Source organism: Chenopodium album, chromosome 2 (genome assembly GCF_948465745.1).
Source record: "Chenopodium album chromosome 2, dcCheAlbu1.1, whole genome shotgun sequence".
Classification (NCBI taxonomy): Eukaryota; Viridiplantae; Streptophyta; class Magnoliopsida; order Caryophyllales; family Amaranthaceae; genus Chenopodium; species Chenopodium album.
The window spans coordinates 20095852-20120000 of record NC_137835.1 but is presented as its reverse complement, the minus strand read 5'-3'; the positions used below and the strand labels follow the sequence as shown (position 1 = coordinate 20120000).

Genomic DNA, 24149 nt, shown 5'->3' with positions numbered 1-24149 from the left:
ATAAAAAAATTTAGATCATGTAAAATAGGAAAAAGAATTTGTTTAATTGTTGTAAAATGAAATGTTAATGTTAAAATTGCAAAGTAGGAAATTTAATTTGTTTAATTCCTAGGCATGAAATAGGGGGAAATGTATGTAATTATTTTGATATACCAAGAAATTAGTTGTTGAATGTGTTTTGAACTTTTAATTTATGAAATGTGGTTGTTGGTGCGTCAATAAGGTAAAACTAGTACGGTTGGATGTCCATGAAAAGTTGTTTGATACTTTGAGTAATGATTATTGTTCAATTTTGTTGATTATGGTTATTGTTTATGTATTTTACTCATGGTTGTGATTGTTGAAGAGTCTTATAAGACTCCTAAGTGTGGCCATTTCAATTGAAATATTTTAGTCATGGGTGAAACTTGATGAATATTATTTTAGGGAATACGGGAAGAAAAAAGGATTTGGCGTAGTTCGTACTAGTGTTTGCAAAATAAGCCAAGGCCCGAATGCTAAACCGATCGAGAAGGAATTGTTTGTGGACATGTGAGAGCTATGGCATCGGAGGCAAAAGTCTAAATGTCAATGACCGTGGTGAATGAGTTATTCAAAGGGCCAACCTTGACCACGATCAGTTGAGGGTTATTTTTTGTAATGAAATGCTAGATTGTATCTTCTACATCATGTAATTATGTGGGTTATATTTGCAAAGAACTATGATTATTTTTTTAAAAAAAAATTTTAGGTGCACAAAGAGAACTATGAGTCTATGATTTAATTTAATACTTCATGTGATAGCCTATTTAGAATAGTATTCGAAGCCTTATTAGTGGAACATAAATCTGATGTCCAATGGTATGGTTTGAGTTTGTACTTTTAGTCGAACCATTATATGTGCAACCAAAAGCAATTACAGAGGTATCCTATAAATTGTTAGAGGTACTCGTTTAATGAATTAGGTATATATGAATTAGTACCACTGTGAGTAACTAGAGAACCGATTGATTCAAGGCATTTCATTACATACCATTGTGAGTAACTAGAGAACCGATTGGTTCAATTGTAGTACCATTGTAACCAACTAGGGTTCCAATTTACCTATGTTGGGTTCAACAGATATAACAATGTTCCCCTATAATTAAAAAGGGTATCATTATAACCAACAAAGGTTCCAATTCAAGAAACAATGGTACCATTGAAATCAACAAGGAAAAGGGTATCTTTGTAAGGAACTAGGGTACCAAGGAATAGGAACTAATTGACATATATACGTCAAAGATCACTTAAATAGGAAAGGATCTAATATGTATGCTAATCGACAATCAACATATATACACCAAAGATCACTATCAAATTCAATTTTAACATTACTAGAACACAAGTAAATTCACTCTCATGTTTGGGTATATTTAACTTTTGTGAACGAAACATAAGTAAGAAAATGTACGAGTATATAAATTAGGGGTTGTAAGTCAATACTTTACAATTCTAGTGCGGCAAGGGTTAATAAATTTTATCCAAGTGTTCGCATTCACTATGTTGGAATAATCTGCATTTTTGTCTTAAATTAAACTCATTAGCTTAGTCATTTAAGCGAGGAGAAGAACAATCCGCATAAATTATTATACCTCTCCAAATCTTAAATTTTGTCGTAGACGAATAGATTTGTACTTTGTGACTGACTTAAAAAAGTTAGATGACATTGAGAAATTCTTAATTCTAATTTGTTTAATACGATTTTTACCATACAAATTTTTAGCAATATCCTTTTTATATAAATTTTAGTAAAACCCTTCCAATTTTTAGTGGTACCCTACAAATTGTCCAAGGTTTTTCATTACATACCACTGTGAGTAACTAGTGAACCAATTTATTCAATTATAGTACCACTAAATGTCATTTAACCAATGTACCATTATAACCAACTAGGGTTCCAGTGTACCTATGTAGGGTTCAACTGATATAACAATGTTCCCCTATAATTCAAAAGGGTATCATTATAACCAACAAAGATTCCAATTCAAGAAACAAGGGTACCATTGAAATCAACAAGGAAAAGGGTATCTTTGTAAGGAACTAGGGTACCAATGTTGAGGTTTAGGGATATATATATATATATATATATATAAAATTGAGATCATGTGAGAATCAAGGTGAATAATAGAACCCTTTTCAAAAAAAAAAAAAAAAAAAAGGTGAATAATAGAACCAATCTCAGCCTTTAATCGCGCTCCATCTAATGACTCACATCTCACCCCGCTTTCATTAATGGCATTTTTGTAATTTCGCAAATTTTCAAACTTTTTTCCAATTTCTTAACTTTTAAGGCAATTTCATTTACTTTATGACTGCTCTCATTTACTTTAACTAACTTTTCATTTACTTTTTAGAAATGAAACTGGCAATTACTTTGTAAAGTTGAAATATTACGAAAATGTCATTAATGACCCGGGAAGCATGTGAGTCGTCCGATTAATTAACATGATCTAAGGGCCTAGATTAGTTCCCGGTTCTTATTTTAGTCTTGGTTCTCATTATAACTTAACATTACTAAAACACAAGTAAATTTACTCTCATGTTTGGATATATTTAATTTCTGTGAACGAAACATAAGTAACGTAAGAATTGAAAATGTCAAAGGTATTTCATTAAACACCATTGTGAGTAACTAGATCGAGAACCGATTTATTCAATTATAGTACCACTAAATGTCATTTAACCAGTGCACCATTGTAACCAACTAGAGTTCCAATGTACCTATGTAGGGTTCAACTGATATAACAATGTCTCTATAATTAACAAGGGTATCATTATAACCAACAAAGGTTCCAATCAAGAAACAAGGATACCATTGAAATCAACAAGGAAAAGGGTACCTTTGTAAGGAACTAGGGTACCAACGTTGAGGTATAGGGATTGAACAGTATCATTTTGAGACATATTTTTATATTATTTTTTTGGAAAAGGTAAGAAGAAATAAATATTAGGAGCCCTTCTTACTAGGGGAATAACCAAATTACTTTGAGACATGACATTGGACTTTATATACTTCGTATATAGATTTTACATCATTTGACTTATAAGCAGATTAGCTAGGGCCTGTTCTCTTACGTTGAAATTCAGTTCAGTTCAGTTTAGTTCAGTTCAGTTCAGTTCAGTTCAGTTCAGTTTAGTTCATCTCCTAATTTCCTTCTCTTATAAAATATTCATTTCAGCTCACTTCAGTTCAGTTCAGTTCAGTTCCCAGTTCAGCTCAGCTCAGCTCAGTTCAGTTCAGTTCAGCTGAATTCAGTCAATGAGAACAGACCCCTAATCTATGCATTTCAAAAAGTATGGGATAACTCTTATGAAAAGTGTTTGGACAATTATACCCTTTAAAATGTTTATTTACTTATTTTCAATTCCCTTATTAATGTTAATTACTTATTCGCCCTAGTATAAGCAAATGAGTTTATAAGGCAAGTATTTTATTTTTATTTTTTTATTTTTATTTATTTTTTATTTTGGTAATGTAATAGGACAACACAAAATAGTTGATTTTGAAAAGACCATAACTTGGCTTCACTCGGATCTTTTTTCCATAATTGTTAATTTTTAACTACTTATCGTTGTTTTCCTTTAGCAATCATGGTACAAAAATTGTTAACAAACTTGAATTGTACATGTGCCCAATTGGGCATGCACCTTCAGCATAGTTGAAGGTATCTTTTACATACTACGAAGTAGTATATAATTGGACCTCTGCCATATGCAATGGTACTATAATTGCACCTGAACCCATATGTAATTGTACCAATAACATACGTATATAATTGAACAAATGTAATATCTAGTGGTACTAATTGTGGCCTCAATTCTTCACTTTATATATTTAAACTTAATCTACATATGTGCTGAAACTGCTAATTGAAAGTATTGTATGTTCAACTCCAGTAAAACATCGTACTACTGTAACGTTTACCGTGAATTCACCTTTGAAATTGCACCTTTGCAATAGATATATACTTATATGTACCTTTTACATATATAAATGAACAAATTTTATATCCAGTGGTACTAGTCGTGGATTCACTTCTGCACTTTGTATACTGTATTAAAACTTATTATACACATGTTTGAGTAATTGACTGAAAGTATTTTGTATGCTTGTATCTTATAAAGCACAAATAAGCTAAATTGCTAAATTGTAAGGGTGACACAGTAGCTACATTTCGAATTTCCCTTTCCAAAGCTAAACCAAGGAACAACCTGTAATTAGGATAAAATCAGACCTACTACATCATGTGCAAGTTTATTACCCTTCGCCTTCTCGCGTAACGCTTGAACTACTTGAAAAAAGTCACTCTCCAGCACAAAACCTCGCACTCCATGTTACTTAGCAACCTTCAACCCCCAAGCCATAGCTTTCGACTCAGCAACTAGGGGATCCCATTTGTCAGGACTCCGCTGAACTGCATAACTTACAATCTCGCCCCTGCTATCTCTGATCACTGCACCACAGCAGCAATGGTGAATATGAAGTTCTAGCAGCCTCATTATTCATGGCTAATTTTGATGGATAAAAATGATGATTTAATATTAATTAATTAGAATAAAACAAAATAATAATATGATGGGATAATACATGTATAATACTCCACCATTTAATTCAATATTACGTCCACCAATTTCATATTCAAATGCATTCAATTCAAACCAATCAAATTCTTCTCTATAACATATTCATGCATTAAAATAACATAAACAAAATTACCACATCCATTGCAAGAAGATACAAAGTTTATTCAAATTTAACGCTTAATTACACTCTTACCACTCCTCTACAGATTCCCAAAATTAAAGTCGACAAAGAAAGCCCATTGATAAACAAAATTACAACCCCCACAACCCTCCAATACTCCAATTGCAGCCCTCCAATACTCCAATTTCAACCCTAACTCCATCTTTTTCCCAATTTGCGACACTATTGCGCCCTTATTCCAAATTGGGACTACTTTAAATCAAACAACGAAACAAAGTAATAAACAAATCAAACCGAAACTATAACATTGAGTTCAATTACGAATAAAACCCTAACCTTTTCAATTCAATTTACAGAAATTTAAGATATATAAAAACTTAACTGTTAACACTTTCGAATTGGGACAATGGAGAAGCTGAAGCGAGCGCTTAGAGCAAGTTCGTCGCCGAAGGACAGGGGAGCAAATTCACCTGTTAACACCTTCAAATTGCAACAATTGAAGAAAGGGCAGCAAATTCGTCGGCAACAGAGAGGGGAGCAAGTACGCCGGCGACAGGAAAGCAAATTCGTCGGCGAGAAAGAGGGGAGCAAGTTCGTCGGAAATAGTCAAGGAAACAGGAGAGAGAAACAAAGAATGAAAAAAATTTCGAGGAGAGAGAAGGAATTAGCAGAGAGAGAAGGAAAGACAAAACGACATAGTACAAAAACGGGATTCCATACCTCGAAACGGGGACATAACCTGCACAAAAGTCAAATTCCTTTTAAAAATACCATTATGCCCCTGCGAGACAACTGTAAACGGCTCGCAACCCTTCGTTTAGATAACCTCGGCCTTTAATGAGGTATCACGCAGCTGCTGACATGATGTGGCACTTCGAGAGGGGAGCAATTGTGGGTTTCTAGCTCTCTTCTCATTAACCCCTACTCTTAAAGTAACTTATAAGTTATCATTCAATTCGTATAAAAAAATACTAATTATCAAACCTTGCCATAATTTTATATTTTTAAATCAAATAAAAAGCTCTTTACCAAATCAATTTCTCTTACAGTGCACTTAATATGCTGAAAATAATGACCCACCTCCTCCATCCTACAAAAATATAACTTAACGACATACAATCAAGTGAGCAACGTTATAGTATGAAACTAGTATAGTACCCGTGCAATTGCACGGTTTATAAAGTTCAACTACTAAATTTCACAATAATTCAACTATAATTAGATTAATGCCTAATAGTTAAATCCTTTACAAAAATTGATTATTTATAATTTCATCATGACGATGTTAATCACAATAATGTGTACCCATTTATCACATTACTTAATACTATGTATAATATTTTCAATTCATTGTTGAATATAAAAAAATTGAAATAAAGATATAAAAAAGCCGATTTTTTCACTATATATCTCGTAGAGTTGTTCATGGACAGAACAACCCGTTAAGCCCACCCTACCCGGCCTGTAAAATGGGCGGGTTTGGACAACAATTTTGGGAAAATTTGAATATTTGGATGGGCTAAGGCCGGCCCGCTAATATAAATGGGCGGACATGAACAAGATCATTTGTACCGCTCGCTAGCCCATCCGGCCCTTTTAATAGAAATAATTTAATAAATTTTTTTAGTTTGTTAAATTACATACATATTTATAGAAAGAAAAACACAAAGAAAGTGTGTTGGACTCTAATAAGTTTTTATCAGCTACAAAATCTAAATATATATTTTAAAAAATTCAAACAAACCGTTATATATATATATATATATATATATTATCAACAGAGACTTATTATATAAGTTCTTTCATAATTTTCACTAACATATGTCACAATTTCAATTTTTTAAAAAAATTTCTTTATAATTTGTTATCAAGAAATTTTTAAGACAACTTAATCAAAACAATCGTAACATAAATAAATAATAAAAAGTTTACTACTCCCTCCGTGTTTTTTTTTAAGTGTTACAGTTTGACCGGCACATTATTTTAGGCAAATTAATTGACTTAAATAAAATAAGTGATAAGTGGGGTAGGTGGAGTACTAAAAAATTGTAAAAGAAAGATAGTGAGGTTAATAGTTTATTGAAAAGTAATGAATGTGAGAGGAAAGATATAATAATTAAAAAAAACGTAATAATGGGTTTGGATGGGGACCATGAGAGGAGAAAGACATAATATTTTAATGTAGCTTTTTGCCAAAAAAGAAAAAATATTGTGTAACACTTATTAAAACACGGAGGGAATAAGTGTTTATAATAATTAAAACAAAGTCCTAAAATAATAAAATAAGAACTAAGATTTTAAGCCCGTTAGCCAGCGGACAAGCCCGTCCCGGTTAATAGGGCGGGTATGGACAAATTGTCAAGCTAGCATAAAAGGGATTGAGTTTGCTAGCTTAATCCCGTTGAACAAATTATGAACTATAAACCCGGTCCGTTTCCCACCCAAGCCCGTAAATGATCACCTCTAATATTAATTATATATGGCTAGACACTAGTCTAGGCATATTCCCCTACACCCCTCCCTAAATGCAGAGTATCATTTAACACCCCTTCCCTAAAATTAGTATTTGTATTAATTTTACCCCCCCCCCATATAAATAAAAACAAAAAAATCAAACCACCTTTCTCATATCTTTTTTCTCTCTCCTAACCTATTTTCTACATTTTACTTTCTCTCTCCTAACCCATTTTCTGCATTTTATCTCTCTAAACCAATTTTTTGCATTTAAAAATACGATAATTTCTATAAAATTGTGACAAATTATCAAAATAATTGTTCAATTACTATAGAATTCAACAAATCAAGGTCGAAATTCAAAGAAGTAAGTGATTGTATACATATTTAGTTCGAAAAAGAGTATATAAACTCTAGTTTTAATAATTTTTTTTGTTGCAATTGTGTTACAGGAATATCATCAAAGCATATAACATGGAAAAAAAGTATGAACTATTGCATTTAAGTAATTTTTAATAATTTTCGTTTAAAACTAGTGATCTGAACAAGTGCATTTTGATTTTTGAGTATATGAAGTATTTTATTTTATTTTATTTTATTTTATTTTATTTTATTTTTTATTTTTTATTTTTTTTTTTGCAGTACGAAGGAAATAGTTTCAGAGAAGAACATCAAAGAATTTGGAGAAAAGTAAGCATTATATAAATTAGTTCGTAATGGGTTTTTAATTTTTTTTTTCCAATGAATGTTCATTTCCATTTTGATAAATGTTCATTTATATATTAGTAAACAGTCATTCACAAAATAAATCATTAATATAAATGTTCAATTATATATTACTACATAGTCATAATATATGTTCATTCTTTTTCATAGTTTATAGTGGAATATTATTTTGATGAATGTTCATTTGTATTTTGGTAGATGTTCAATCACATAAATGTATATGGTTTTCACATATTAATATACGATCATTAGAATTTTGATAAATATTTATATTTTGGTGATCTTCTTAAAATATATCATGCTCGGATCATTTTTGAGTTTCAATATATGTCTTTTTTATTATGGGTATATGATAAATCACGTATTAATAGCTTCAAAAGTTATTTATGTATATATTTCATGTTCATTGATTGATATCTTCCATAGACATTTTTAAACTAATGCATGTTCATTTATATATTAATAGATGTTCATTTTCATATTCAATCATGTAAATATGTTCATTTATGTATTAATAGTTGTTGATTTCCATATTAATAGATGATCATTTCTACACTAATATATGTTCATTTTATATTAATATATGTTTATTTCAATTGTTATACTGTTATTCATATGAAAATTGGTTCAATTCATTCAACACTTCTTCTTGCTCAAATCTAACTAATAATTCATTTGTTTTTGTATATTAGTTAAACAAAGAATTGTGGATATAGTGAGTTGCACCACACAATAGCAAGGAAAAAAAGGGAAGACAAAATAAATAAATCAAGAAGGCATGGATTCGCGCAACACGAACCAATAACACGAGCTTGAATTTTTTCAATTTTGGATCGAGAATTCATTATGTATAATAATATGTGTGGAATTGATGTGATGTATATTTTAATATCCAATATTTGAATTTTTGGTGATATACAATTTCTATTTGAATTTAATAAGAAGGAAATAAACTCTTTTTTTCAAAAATATATATTATTACATATTCACATCCTTATATATATATATATATATATATATATATATATATATATATATATATATATATATATATATATATATATATATAATGTTCATATTAGGAAAAAAATATATGTTCATAAACAAAAAACTAAATATTCATAACAACTTGAATTTGTGGTTGAACATTTACAATATTCGACTTTGAACAATAATTCACTAACTATATATATATTAGAATATTTGACACTATATGTTCATAAAACACCTGAATGATCAATAGAAAACTGTACAAAATTAAAGCTAAACACTCAATTCTTGTATTAAGTCTCTCTTAGGACCTAATATTTCTAAGCTACACTTTTTATCTTTATAACCCTCATTAAAACAGATAAATCCTTGCATAGAAAATGAGTCATCCCTTCGCCTCTTACTCTTCCAAACTCTAATTCCAAAACCTTTCATAAAAGCATACTCGTTAAACATTTCATAAGCGTCATCTTCAGAAGGAAATTGTTTCCCCCAAAAATCAAACTGATTTGCTTCTTCAAAATTAATAGCATCCTCTTTTCCCACTGCAATAAATAAACATGTAACAAATGAACATATATAGTAGCAGTAACGGTCGATTACAATAATGCATTTGATCACTTACAATTAAATTACTATATGTGAAGATATAAATGATAATCTATATAGTTACATAACTAAACATCATTTATAAAACAATAAATATTGATATATAATCATTAAATGTCACATGTACAACTTATAATTCCATAAACACAAGTATATATATAAATGAACATTTATGATTGCATAATTGAACATTATTACAACAAAACAAAATAACAAATGTTAAGATTTTTTTTAGGGAACAAATATATTAAAATACGTTCATCAACTAGTTAAAATAGATATGAGCATCTTTAAAAGAATGAAAATTATTGAAATTCATATGGACAACATATAAATATATATATATATATATATATATATATATATATATATATATATATATATTTATATATATATATATATTTATATACAACTAAAATAAATCTATAGTTTACTAAAAAAAATACATTAAACATAAATGAACATTTACTATAGCACAAGTGATCATTTTTTTAACTAAGATTATTTTATATGACACAACAAGCTAATAAAAATAATTGGTTAGTAATATTATTACAATTACTATAGATGTTCATGTAAGACACACAAAACTGGAAAGACAACAATCAAAATTACAAAATAAAAACAATAACACAAATAAGAATCAAATTAGAAGAATAATACAACCAAAACTATATATGAATCAACTAATAACAACAATAACAATACTAAAACCAGAGCATTATCAAAATTAAAATCAATACAACAAAAACTATGACATCAAAGCATTATAATCAAAATTTCTCACATTGATTGAGTGACAAATTATTCACATTGATTGTCAAATGAGTCGAGTAAACCAAGGAGGAAAATAGAGTCACAATCATAATCAAATGCAATTAAGATAAAAAAATCTCCATGGAAGAAGAGAAAAATTTGAAAAAAAAAATCAAAAAATGTAGGAGAGAGAAAGTGAAATCAATTAAAAGAGGAGAGAGAAATTAAAATTGGTAAAATAAGGAGAGAGAAAAGGAAAGAAATATTATCTCTTCAAGAACATTATATACTTGCTTGAATGGAAAGTAAAGAAGAAAACAAAACAAAAAAAAACAAAAAAAAAAAAAAAAAAAAAAAAAAAAACATTGGTGGGGGAAAGGGGATAAAACGACGTAGTTAGTTAGGGGGTGTAGGGAAAGCAGCCTAGACTAGAATCTAGGGAAAAATTTGTACCTCTAATATCTCGATTATATTTTCCCTTTTGGATCATAATGAATCAAGCCCATTCACATATCCAATAGACTAATACTAAGTACATTACCCTTCATGTGTACTATATTATCTTGATCAACATGATCCGAAATAAATTAATCTGGAATAAATCAATAACTAAAGACATATAGGAATAAGTGTCCCCGCTAATACGAATCAACACACTAAAACAATCCTTTTCTCATAATTGAATCAATAAATGCGCCGGATGCTCTCTATATAATAATATCAAGAGTTTCGATCTTTCGATCAAAAAGTGTCTTCCCTATGCAATCATACTATTAAAGACATTGATAACAATAATACAACATTATATAAATCATGACAAGAACAATTAGCTATTTTCATGTATAAAAACTGTTAATTTTAACTAGGGCTCTACAATTAATTAAAAATCAACTTTCGTTGCAAACCCAATCACATTCAATAACACAATTTCTAGTTGTTTATTGAAAATAAAACCAACTATAAGGGGGTGTTTGGTTCGCGGATATAGGTATTAGGTATGGGTTTAGAATGACCAAAACCCATACTATATGTTTGGTTGTCAAAAATATGATTTTTAAGCCCATACCTCAAACCCATGAGGTATGGGGTTTAGAAACCTTGGGGGGAAGGTGGGTTTGGATCATTCCATTCCCTTACATATCAAATATATGAAATTAAGGGGATGATGTTTCATTCCAGAATTGAACCAAACACAGGGTATTAATTAAGTATCAAGTTCCAACCCGATACCACCTTAACCCTATTCCTGATTCCAAACCTATATCACTCTGCGAACCAAACGCCCCCTAACAAATTAAGAAGAATTATAAAACCAACTATAACAACTGTAAATTTGCCCTAAAATAATCAAAAGCTACATGAACATAAACAAAAATTACCCTAGTGTAAATAAAACTGTTTATTTAATATATAGAGACTACACCAACTTTCATATGTGATTGTGTAGACATCTACTTTTGGCCTCCTGTCCCGACAGGAAGTGCAATGACGATAAATAAAGTCATCTTCATGTTGGATCAAAGTGAAGAATACTTATGGATAACAGGTTAAGCCACAAAACACAAAAGACTAGCCCGAATAAAAGAACAAGGCCAATACAAGGTCCAATTAACTAAACCCGATCATAATTAGGCTTAAGCCCATGCTTAAAACCCAATAATGACGGATTTAGGAGCGTCTAGGTTAAAATATAAGCTGCCGCGGAAAATGTCGCGCGCATCTCACAAAGTCGCGCTCAGATGTCGCACGCAACGTATTCAGTTGCGCGTAGCACACCGCGCAACTTCTTGAGATGCGCTCGCGAAAGATTCATAATATCAAAATATTGGAAAATCGAATCTTACCATAGAGCTGCGCGCAAGACAAATAACTGCGTGCATCATCCGCGCGTGACAGCCGCGCGCAACTCATCCAGTTGTGCGCGACACCTGCTGCGGCAGAATGCTCTTAACCCTAAACCTAATCATTCCCTATAAATAAGACCCTAATCTGAGGCTTAAACACACAGAAAATAACCTAAAACGCTGGCAGAATACTTGTGAACTTGTGCTTCCTAACCCTCTTGTCCTGAACACTCACCCCTTTGATATTTTGTTACTACGGTGGAGGTTCCCCACCAAGAAGGAATCCATAAGTGTTCTAAACGGAGATCTAGCAAAGAAAAGTGGTAAATTCCCGAGCACTTATTTAAATCACGTTTATTTTCACTAGTAGAAAAAGGCTCATTTGCGTCGCTCATTTATAGTGTATTTGCGTCGCTTCTATGAGCGACGCAACTGCTCGCGACGCAAATGACTTTTAAGTCATTTGCGTCGCTCCTAGACGCGACGCAAATAAGAGTCATTTGCGTCGCTCCTTTATAAACGAGCGACGCAAATGACTTTTTTGATAAACTTATTTTTTGTCATTTGCGTCGCTCCTTTATAAATAAGCGACGCAAATGACTCTTCTGAAAAACTTATTTTTTGTTATTTGCGTCACTCTTTTATAAAGGAGCGACGCAAATAACTCTTCAGATAAACTTATTTTTGGTTATTTGCGTCACTCCTTTATAAAAGAGCGACGCAAATGACTTTTCTGATAAACTTATTTTTAGTCATTTGCGTCGCCCCTTTATAAACAAGCGACGCAAATGACTCTTCAGATAAACTTTTTTTGTTATTTGCGTCGCTCCTTTATAAACAAGCGACGCAAATGACTCTTCCAATAAACTTATTTTTTGTTATTTGCCTAGTGTAAATAATTTGAACTTAAATTTTTTCTTACTTGAGAGATACATATTGTAGTATTTATATATGAGCGCATTAGTGCATAGGTATGTTAATAATGTAATCACAAATGCTAGATTCAGTTTAAATGATTTGAAAAACAAAAGTAACATTCATTAATATGAACAGAATCAGAATGCAATTGACAGTAATTGACATCTTTATTCAAACATAAAATCACACCCATTAAATACTTTTCTGTTTAAAACATTGATTTTAGAAGATTGCTAGTGTATTACTAGAGACTACTAGGACTGATACTTCATATAGTATTAAGCAGCTTCTTAACACCTTAGAGGTGTCCACCCTCAAACTTGAAACCCTGAGGCATCAAACCCGGATTGGTTATACCTCCTTTCGAATCCTCCATCATTGGTGCTTGATGATACTGATTCATCACGGCGAAATTAAAAACCCCCATCCTCTGAGACAGATTAGAAAAATGGGAAACATCTCGACTACCTTCCAAATCAAATTCATTCATCATATGAACCTCATTCATGAACCTGAACTTGTAGCTCTGAGAAACATCCACATTCGCAACCTTATCCTCCCCTGCTATGAGATGGCTGCTATTGCTCATCATCCCTAGCACAGGATTCTCAAAATCGCGAACATTATTGTCCCAATAATCCATATTCCCAATGGTACTAGACCCCGAAGAATTGCAACCTACATCATTGCTCAAAATTAGTATAACCTGCACAACATAATATTGCAGGCATCACTATAATGACACTATGCAAGATAAAGTCACCACTGTCAAACCTATTAACCTTACAGCCTTACCAAAATTAATCTATCATAATTCCAACTACAATCTCCAGAATGTAATATAACCGAGAACGAATTACCCAAATTAACCAATAAATAACAACATAGAAAGGAATTAGATTCAGCTAAACATAACATCAAACACATGGTATGCAACTCACAAATTATGTATAAAAAAACAATCATAAAAAGAAAAAAGAAACAACCTTTTCTCCCAACGATTAGCACTGAACAAAAGATGAATAGTATGATCATCCAAATTAGATTGATTGGAAAGATAAGCAGAGATCATCTGCCCAACAGCAGTATTTCGATCCGGAAACCGCCATAACTCAGCAGAACACCCAATACTTTGCAAGTGAGAGAGAAGCTGAATACACTGAGAGCTCTTTCCACTTCGATCTAACCCTTCTAATACAACCAAAGCACCTCTTGATTATAGACTGACCTGTGAAAGAGGGTTCATATTTAAGCCAGGGTGATTACAACCCTAACAGTCATGCAAATCGGACTTGGAAATGAGTATGTGAGGTTGCTCTCTCTCTCTCTCGGGGGAAAGAGAGTTGTTGAGCTAAAAGAAAGAATGAAAAATAGTTACTCTAGCAATGCTTCACAAGATCAAAATCATGAATGATATTATAAACAATGGTCATGAATGATATTTGGGCTATGAAACTCATGTTTAGAGCAAGGATAGGTTTGAAGCTGATAAAAATTAACCTATACACAATTCTATTTGATGGTTGTCAACTAGACCAAAACCTAATGCAGAGGAAAATCTTAGCAAAATTGAAGTTTTACTGGCCAATACTTCATCTTTAAAGGCACAGGCAACTAATGTCAGCACACTAGCAATAAGAAAATAGAAGCCAGACGCAATATTTCCACTCATAAATTCTTATGAAATAAAAGTGTCAAACACAAATCTGTGTACTACATAGACGGTTCTTGTATAATGCAAAGTACTTGTTTCGGTATAAGGATAAAAAGAAAAGGTATTAGGCATGAATTTTGAAAGAAAAATCATGCATAACAACTAACTTAATCAAATTCATCATTTCTTGTACTGATACATAATCCTAATCCCAAATTGAAGCATGCAGAAAAAACATCAAAAATCTTTTTTCCATCCAAAACAATGACATTTATAGATTAAGTTCCGGAATTACAAAATCAGGAGGAGAACTATAATAATTACATAAAAAGCACTCCCTACTCCAAACACAAAACAAAAACAAAACCCTCAACCTCGTCCATACAACATGACATACACAAGGTCGCACAACAAGAGGTATTGTATCGACTACGAAGACAAGCTGCTTTCATACTTTCACAATCTACATTCTACATAGCAAAAAAGATTGGCACAAACAATAACAGTATGACAACTACATGAAAACATTCACATTCGCAACCTAAACCGCCCCCATAAGGTGATCAGTCTAGGGAAAAACACACTCAAACAACACAAATTCCAGCTAAAATCCTCAACTCAGCAAAGAAAACACAAATTCCAGCTGAAATCATCAACTTAACCAATAAAAACACAAATTTTTATCTAATTGAGCTTTATCTAACAACTACCTCTTTCGCGGCAGTAGCATAGCCGTGAGATCCGAAAGCTGGAGCAGATGGTCCAGAATTCCTGTGAATTTGACGCCCTAGCACCTGAATAACATCACAACAACATCAATTTCCATCAATTCAAAAATCACACAAACATTTTTAAAAATTACAATCAATTCAAGAAATTGTTCTAAAATTTTACCGAAACACCACCACGAACAGCTTTTCGCCGCGCAATCCCTAACATATTTCTACAACCAAAAAAAAATTCAACGCAATTAATTTTCAAATATTTTCTAATACCTGATTTTGAAAATTCAAAAATCAAAAATTCATACAACAAAAATTCGGATCTAAATTTTTGACTGAAATTCGAACAAAAATTATTTATGACTGAAATGGGACGAATTTCTTAGGGTATATTGCGTCGCTGCCAAAAACCCTAGAAATCCCCCAATCGAACTTGAAGACCGAAATTGAATTTTTTGGGGCTTTTAGGGTTCGAATTTGTATGCTTTTGAGTTGATTTTTTGCTCGAAATGGGGGATTTTTGGTCGGAAACAATCAATTTTTCTGGGTTTAAGGCTTCGAATTTCTTATTGTTTTTGGTCTAAATTTTTGCTCGAAATTGCTCGAATTTGCAGCCGATTATGGGTCTTCGACTTCACTGCGATTTCAGATGTTAAATTTGCTGGGGAAACGCAAGTTTTTGGCCGAATTTGTTGGATTTCAGAGACAAATTTGTGGGTGTTTTGCTGTAGAAATTCGCTGGAATTTAAGAACTCTTGTTTTTTTTTTCTTTTTGGATAGTGAATGTAGGTACCTGATGAAAAACTAAGGTAAAAAACGCACAAAAACCTAAAGCCAAAAGAGTTATTTGCGTCACTTTATTATAAAAAAGCGACGCAAATAACCTTGTTTATAATGTTGTACAATGTACATATGCGTCGCTCATTAGTAAAAGAGTGACGCAATTTACTTAATCACTTATTTGCGTCGCTTGCTAACTAATGAGTGACGCAAATAAGTTTATTAATTGCGTCGCTTTAATAAATAGGAGCGACGCAAATGATAGAAAGCTGAAATGCACTTGAGTTTTGCGTCGCTTCTTAAATAATATGCGACGCAAATAATTTAAAAGGAAGGTAAAATAATACATTTGCTTCGCTCCTTAGAATGAGTGACGCAAATATGGCGACGCAAATGTACATTTTTCTACTAGTGTTTCTTGTTTAAAAGAACCTTAATTAATTAATTAGTGTTGTTTGATCACCTTTAAAATAATTAATTAATCAATTCCATATAGCATCTTTTTTTAAATAAAGATTAGAATTGAATAAAGTAATTGTTGGTTGATCACTTAAGCCAAGGCGAATATTGTTTATTTTCTTATTCTTTTCACGAATTTAATTAAATAAGAATAACGACCTTACGATGTAATTCCTACTTGAATTGATGTGTGTAAATAAAATCAATTAACATAGTTTTAGGTATCACGTTGCATATATTGTTTGGTGATGAAATTGTGCAAAGGAAGAGCTAGTAGAGGCCGCACTAGGGCTAGGATCGCGATTCCCCTCTATAGGGAACGTTATCTTGGTACCCTCGCTCCCGAACTCATTTCTGGTTTATGTAGACCAATTTGGGCATGGGTAAACTTATGATTCATGCTAAATATCCCTTGAACCACTAGTAGAAAAAATGCTATTTGTAACACCCTATTACTAACTGACGTAATTTATGCTAGTTACTAAAACTCTTATAGTAACCGTCTAAGATGATGCCAGTTACTAATAATATGAAATTAGTAATCGACATAGTAAATGTGGGTTACTAATAAGTTGTTTGTCAATGCATGAAGTTTTATTAGTAACTGGCTAAATAAATGTCAGTTACAAATATAAAGTCAAATAAACTTTGACAAAATATTTTATAAGTGGTTCACAAACGCCAGTTACAAATATTAAGTCAAATAAACTTTGACCAAATACTTAGTAACTAACTTCTTATAACAATTCAGCTTTCATTTTTAAAATTTTTTTTTTTATTGAAGTTCAACAATCTCGCTCTATACTCAAATTTTTTTTACGATTTTTTATTTTCAATTTTCCCTGGTTTCGCTCCATGCCGCGCGACATTCCAGTTCTCCTTTCTCCTACCTAGCTTCTCCTCCAAGGATTTCAATCAGAATTGCTTTTTGTTCATGAAGAATATCTTGGAATTCAGCTGAAGTGGTTCAATCGAGTTTTAAAGGTGCGTATCTTCGAATTAAGGTGCTTGTAATTAGCCCTTTTCTAATTAATTCTATAAGAACCCTAAAATTCGAATCAAAATTTTCAAATCAAATTGGAGGATTATTAAAAACCTAATTAAAAAGGAAAAAAATTAGGTTTCATGAATAATTTTGATTTAATTAAAAAGTTGCATTCTTAATTGTTGGGGTTGTTATGCTGTTGTGTGTTTAAACTCAAGGTTAGAGAACTTGTTACATCTGATGAGGTGGTGCCCAGTTCAAGTAAGCTATTGAAATATCATTGGACCTTGTCTGACGAAACTATTTGGCAATTGGATTTCGCTATACGCCTATACCTTATTTAAAGTAGACGATTAGTTTTCCCCTTTTTAAATGGTGACATGGTGTAAAATTATAACATAATCTATGCTTCCTCTCTTTATAACTCGTATTAGATTTCTTTAATCTAAATATTTTTTGGGTGCTAGTATGTCATTCTCTGATTGTGAAACTTTTTCTTTTCATAGTGATTAAAAAGTTTTATTTTTGTTGTACATTAGTACTCCATTATTAAAGAAGTAAGGTCGTATTGGTTTTGTCGAGATTTTGGAGCTTTTGTTGATCTGAGACGTATTGGAATTGATATTTTGATTTGTGTTATTTTGGATATTATTTCTCTAGCTATTATATTGTAGAATGTTTTTATGTATAAAATTGTTGTTGAATTTGAGGAAGTGAATGTGGGTTTGTTCCAAATAAGATCAGATAGTTTGTGACCTTTCTGCATAGTCATATGCCTGCAATATAATATGATAGTATAGTTTTATCTATCTTACCCCAAAATGTTATGTAGTTGGACAATTAGAAGTTGTCTATCTTATATTGAAGTTCAATATGCTTGTGATTCACTATTTTATCAAATATCTTTAACTAAGTTTAACTTTGAAAAATATGATATTATTAAGACAACCGGAAGAAGAAGGTATGAAATTAGTTTGAGTGACTTCAATATATCGTTATTGGTATTTTTATCTTTTATTTTTCAAGGTGCTTTGGTTATTCTGATCGAGCTTGGGTATCATGTGTTGCAGAATATGGAAACTTCAAGTCTTGTAGCGTTCGTGAATGGAGAATCAGTTCAATGATTGATGGGGAAATCAATTGATCATCAACTATCATTATTAAGGTTCACCACCAACTTGTCCACTTACCAATTATGTTAAAATTATTAGTATTTCAAAGAGTAGTAAAATCAGTACTTGCAGACATAATGAACAACTTTGGGGATATTTTGGTATGTCATGTGAGCTCCTCTAATGTGTTAATGTGTTTGGGTGTGGTGTGTTGTCTTATGGCACGCTCTTTTTTGAAGTCTGATATCATGGTCTATATCTCCTACTAGCTATTTCCTTTAAGGGATGGTGTGAGGGTTGTGAATTTGAATAATTTTCAGTATATTATTTATTTGTTGATTGTGTTCCTATTTTATCCCGGGTATATAGTTGCGGTAAAGGTTTTTAAATATCCTTTTAGGCATATTATAATAAATTGATGCGTGGGTTAAATGTTTTTTTTTGGGAACAATATCATACTCTCTTGTAACTCTACCATGTCACTTGACTTTCATCATAAGCCATAGAGGCAAAGATTTAAAATTAGCTCTTTGGTTTCCGTTGATAGTATCATATATATATTGTCACAATAGGCGGTTCAATTGTAATGAAAGCTTAATACATTAAAATTAAGTATGTGCAGGATCTTTAAACGATTGGTAAAAGAAGGGTTGACCACCAACAGCTTATTTTACCATTTTTCTTCTTATAAAATGTATATATATAGCAATGTATATTATGTGCACGCATTTAGGTATTTTGATAGTAGATTGAAAAGTATTGGACTTGATTTACTGATTTCCATCACGCATTGGACTCACTTGCTAACTTTCTCAACCTTTCTAATGCTTCTTTTAATTACACATAATACCCTTAGGCTTAGTTAAGGTGTCAAAGTTGAATCAAATTTTTCTTAATGTTATTATCTAAAAAAGGGCTATTACGGGGATATAATAGGTCATTTTTCTTTATGTGCAATCATGTAGAGGCTCTTTTCATATCATGTGCATGCTTCATCATTGTATGAGGAAAGAAATCAATGTCAGTGGCTAATATTTCTCATAGTATGTTTCTGAAATTTTGTCTCTTATTGTGACCAAATCTGAATTGTTCTTAAGCTAATTATGTTCCATTACATATTGACAACTTTAGGTAAGAGGTGATACTTCACCCTATGATATTGTTGTTAATTCTACTTCCTCGGGAGTACTCTCAGTAGGTTTCTAGTTGAATTTACAAGATGTAAGTATTCTACTTCAATATTTGTTGAGGTGCAGATTGTATGATGATATCTTTGTTACTTTAATTCGATTATTTGCCTACAGATTGAAGATAATGGTTTCGAAGGACCAATAATATTCAGTATAGCAACAAACTATGGAGTGGCTACAGGTCTCTTATGGTGAATCAATTGTCCGGTCAAATTCCAAAGTTTATTGGGAATATCATAGCAACTCATTTGTTTGTATGACTCTTGTGAGAGACATGTTTGTAACTTACAAGTAAATATATCATTTTCTAGCTATATTATAGATTAGATGATTTATATGTAGATGTCATTTAACTTGGGCCTTATATGGTTCAGATTGATAATCATTATTGTATTTAGTATAAAAATAAATAATTTATAGTGTTTCACATACAAAAAAATGCAGTGTAAGAGGGGGGGTGGTGGCAGTAGGGGCGTTTGCTACTGCTGCCATTTTTTTTTCAATAATATAAAAGGTTATTCGTAACCGGCGTTAGGCTATGCTAGTTACAAATAATACCCTATTTGTAACCGGCGTAATTTAATGCCAGTTACAAATAGTATATATGCTTCTAACTTGAAAAATAGACTATTTGTAACTGGCGTTAGGTTAAGCCAGTTACGAATAGTACATTATTAGTAACTAACATTAGCCAGTTACGAATAATTTTCAATAGTTGTAACGGTGGCATTCGCAACCAACAATGCCAGTTACAAAAAGTCAATTTCGCCAGTTACAAATAGCATTTTTTCTACTAGTGAACTCTACTTGGGAGAAAGACATGAACGAGGTTTATGAGTTTTCCTAAAACTCATTGGCGACTCCTACTTGTTCCTTACAAAAAAGCGTGTATGATAGAATCATTTCTAATTCAAGGTCCCCCAAACAGTCAGGAATTCAAATCCTAATACACCCTAACAAGTGTAAAGTCCTAGGCTTTAACCGGCCAAGGGTATTTAAGGAGAGTACCCCTTACGATGGGATCACCCTCCTTACAGTGGCGACTCCACTGGGGACTTAGAGGTTACATGATTAGTTCGTAGTTATGGTCCAAGGTTTCCAACACCAGGTTGCCTATGGGTTGTAACGAGAACTAACTTGGATAATCTCTAGTTAGAGAGCGAGACTTGAACGCATAATATCTTCCTTTTGCACAAAAGTAAAAACCAAACAAGCAACATTGCATCATGCATAAGTATAGCACACTTAAACATTGGGGATTGGCTCATTGACTAGGGGTTGCCAACACTAGGCTTCTATCCCGAAATCAATAACAATCATCCCACCCATATCGCCAACAAAATGTTGGGAGGACGATGTCATAGGTCAACTTGTTGAGTGATTGATTTGTGCGTCGTTTCTTAAGATATGGTACCTTGGACACCCAAGCCTTTTTTGACCTTAGAATGGCATTGTATGCTTAGACGGTTCCTTTTAAGTGCTTATGTGACTACATGAATATGTGCTTCGTGTGTAATCTAACTAATTCCAACTTGTTACCTAGAGATATAAAAAAAAAATCGCAAAAATTGTGGTTCGACAAAAAAAAAAAAAAATTGCGCATCAATTTTCCCAAAAAAAAAAAAAAAAAAAAAAAATTCGAACCTACCAGGTGGCACGCGCATCTGTTGAAGTTGCGCGCGCCCTCCAAGCGCAAGTTCAGAAGTTGCGCGCGGCACCTCCGCGCAACACTGTGTCTTGCGCGTGCCCACTCTTCAACGTTGACTTTGACTCGTTACGAGCAATATCATACGGAGAAAACAATATTACCGCTTCAAGGTTAATCGTTAAGTGGGTGCTAAAATATCTCTTTGACTAACAACGTTGTCTAGCTTTTACTTTGATTGTTTTTTTTTTTCGAAAAATCCAAAAACATTTTTTTTTAATTTTTTTTTTATCATTGGCCATGTGGAATATGTTACTCTAGAAGTTGCACCTTCCACCTTAGCGCAAGACGGAAAATTGCGCGCGATACTATTTTTGATTATGATGATTCGTTTACGTACTGTATAATCAAACTAATGGCATTACTTCTCATGAAGTTCGTCATTAGAAGTTCGCATCCCTTAATAGGACGTTATCAATATGTTTACGTGTCTACTCTCGTGTTCATCATTTTTTTTAGTTGTAATTGGTCAACCTTGATTTAAGAGTATAATTTATTTACCTCTTCTATGGTTTAAAAAGAAAATCCCGAGAACTTTACTTGGGATGATTGCCTCACACAAAGAAATAGAACGAAAAAAAAAATGAAATATCGTTCTTAAAAAAAAAAGAGAGAGAGAGTATGATACAAAAAAATATTACTCTAAAAAAAAAGAGAGAGAAAATAATGAATGATAAAACCGAGAAAATGGTTTAATTATTTCTTGGATTTTACATTCGGAGGCCATCATTCTTTTTAAGAAAATAGTAAAATATTATCCTTTAAAGATATATGAGAATAATAATTAAAAAAAAACACGATATTGATCTCTATTGTAATCTAAATGATCAACAAATACTATAGTATATTCGATCATTTTAAGGAGTGTGTTCGGGTCGATTAATATTTCTAAAAATTTGATGCGCACTTTCAATCCAACTTTCTTCTCTTTCTCTTCTACCTTTTTCGAAAACAATTTATTTAGAGTAAAATCCTTAGATGATTACCTTGTTGAAGTCAACACAAATCATGACATTCCATTAATGATTGTTCGTGAATTTTTTTTGACATTATTCATCAACAAACTTGCTTAAAGTGAATTCGTATTACAAGGATAAAAAAAAGGGGGTAAAACAATCATTTTGACTTTGTTTCATTGTTTGAATGCTTGGCAGAAAAGGTTTAAGTGAACGCGCTCAATTTCTTGTGACACACATTATTAGGTCATATTCCACATTCGCATATTAGTCTAATCATGGGTGACAAAGCAGCATTGGAGAAACTTAGACAGGAACTCCAAAACCTAAAGGCCCTACAAGAAGCAAAATGTAACACCCCCAAATCTCCCTCTACGGAAATACTAGTATAATACGTATAATTATACCGTAGAGATAGACTTAGGCGTATTACCGGCGCGTGATTACGCAAGGCTACTCAACTTACTAAAAATAACAATACTTTGCAGCGGAAACTTCAATACTCTTCTTTATTAATAATAACCATAATAGTAACCAATGTTATGAGTACTCAAAATAGATACAAGACCAAATTCCTAATTTAGTGAAAACCAATCCCGGGACTCCAATGCATCATTTATTGACTCCAACCTGAAAATAAGCAACACTGCTTACCATTACGGTAAACAGGGCGAACCAAAACAAATAAGAAGTACGGGTTAGCAAAATATGCTAAGTACGGTAAGTGTAAGATAATTAAACTCAATTTATTCGCAAACATGCTTTAAAACCAATTTCTAATAAATAATCCAATAATTCCAAACTCATGGTTTAAAACCAATTCTCAATAATTCCAATATCAATAATCAATAAAACCAAATCCAATTATTTTAAAACCAATTCCTCATATTAAAACCAATTCCTCTCCCAAGTGTGCACACCCCCCAAGCTAGTCTCCTTATGTTACAAGGCTATTCTTGAGGAAAGACCCGGTCATGCAAAGTCCAAGGCCTTATCAATAAACCAAATCCGCATAGTGGGATTACCAACATGCTTATAAAGCATAAATAATAATAAATCCATGATTCAATAAATCCTCTTTTAAATCCAATAATTCAACCTTTAATGAAAACAATCCAAACTCCTTTTCCATAAATCCAACTTGCTTTCAAAATCAATCCTTTTTAAACATGAATAATAAATTAATTAATCAAAACATGTTATAAAATCAATACTCCAATTTAATTATTAAAACCAATCCTTTAAACATACTTTTAATTCATAAACCATAATTCAAGTCAATTTAATTCAAGCAACATAAATCATTCAATTATTTTCATTCAAATCGATCACTTTCAAGGTATCTAGCCACCTAACGTACCTTGATCTTCACTTAGCCAACAACACTTCAAAAGAACTCTCAAGTAGCTTGATCAAAAACACCCTACAAATAAATATAACCTTAATCAATATAAGGTTAACAAATAATCACAAATAATTAAATTAAACCCTCCCAACTATATGTACATGAACCTCTTAAATTAATTCAACATGAACAATATTAAAAACTGATTTTATATAATT

At 31.9% G+C, this 24149-nt stretch overlaps 2 long non-coding RNA genes across 2 annotated transcripts; one reads left to right on the top strand and one right to left on the bottom strand.

Moving 5' to 3' along the window:
• Positions 1–4042: 4042 nt before the first annotated feature.
• Positions 4043–5763, bottom strand: LOC145584244 (uncharacterized). The gene is made up of 2 exons (XR_014100344.1): positions 5109–5763; positions 4043–4475 (listed from the first exon to the last, which is right to left on the bottom strand). It is a non-coding gene; the product is annotated as an uncharacterized LOC145584244 (long non-coding RNA).
• An 11661-nt stretch (positions 5764–17424) lies between these two features.
• On the top strand, positions 17425–20376 carry LOC145584237 (uncharacterized). The gene is made up of 3 exons (XR_014100343.1): positions 17425–17622; positions 18694–18788; positions 20040–20376. It is a non-coding gene; the product is annotated as an uncharacterized LOC145584237 (long non-coding RNA).
• Positions 20377–24149: the final 3773 nt, after the last annotated feature.